General features: G+C 44.0%; 1 protein-coding gene across 1 annotated transcript in view; it reads right to left on the bottom strand.

Moving 5' to 3' along the window:
* Window positions 1–1,143, bottom strand: part of Phldb2 (pleckstrin homology like domain family B member 2) — a 222,830-nt gene that overhangs the window by 10,652 nt on the left and 211,035 nt on the right. The gene's annotated exons all lie outside the window — the stretch shown is intronic.

A 1,143-nucleotide genomic window follows, 5' to 3' on the forward strand; every position in this document is an offset into this window, starting at 1 on the left:
CACACACACACACACACACACGGAGCCAGATTTCATGTCACAATGAAAACATACAATTTGAAGGACACATGAGTCATTGGTCTTAAGGGGTGAATCAATTCATCTCTGAAAAATCATAGCTGAGATTGATTGATCTCAGTATAGGAGTCAAAAATGGGCATGCAAGACAAGACCAGTGTAAACCGGTTAGAAGCAAAGAAGGCAAAGTTGAATCTTACAAAGTATGAATCCAAAATGCAGCCTTCACGTCTAACAGCGACAGCCAGTCTAACAGCAACAGCCATGTGAGCTTCCCTTCAGCTACTGACTGTCACATCATCGTATGAATTAGACTATCGTCATGGTCTATGTAAACGATGCCTAATGTCTGAAGTCACGGTCTTCAGTGTTACCCCTGTAGCTTGCTGTACTTTGTGTGTGTGGGCCTTTTACTTTTTAAATACCAATGTCAAAGTGACTTGTGCAGGCGCACTGAGTAAGGGGTGGTCAGTTTTGGTCAGAGCCTTCCCTCCCCTGTTAATTAATGGGGAAAATGCACAAAGGGATTCAAGAACTGTAAAAGAAATGCATCTTAGAAACGACATCACCCCAACAAGTAGAGGGAAAAAGACAAAAGAGTGCGAGCTGCAAAAACAGCCAGGGTCTAGGTCAGAGGTCGTACATCCAGACGTTTCATTCATGGAGCGCCCTGCTGTGTCCGGCACAGTGGGCTGTGCTCACTCAAGCCCCTACCTTGTTTCTAGGCTCACTTGAGAATGGACAGGCTGTTTTGTTTGTCATTCATAGAAAGTGTATAAAAATAAAAGTTTGTATAAAGGGGAATACACAGAGCCCTTCAGGTCATTAGAGTACATCATATAAAGCATGACTAAATAATATATGTACATGGACACCTGTGTGTGTGTACGTGGGATACATGTGTTCTGTGCATGTATGTAGAGACCAGAGATGGTGTTCTTGAGGAGCCCTCTACTTAGCTTTGTGAGAGTCCCACACCACCCTAGAGCTTCCCAATTAGACTGGATGACTCTTTAATCCCAGGGATCTGGCTCTGCCTCTCCGTACTGGGATTCCAGATTTGTGCTGCCACACCTGGCATCTTTCTATGTATATATGTAGGTAGGTATGTGTGTGTGTGTGTGT

Source organism: Microtus ochrogaster, chromosome 2 (assembly GCF_000317375.1).
Source record: "Microtus ochrogaster isolate Prairie Vole_2 chromosome 2, MicOch1.0, whole genome shotgun sequence".
Lineage (NCBI taxonomy): Eukaryota > Metazoa > Chordata > Mammalia > Rodentia > Cricetidae > Microtus > Microtus ochrogaster.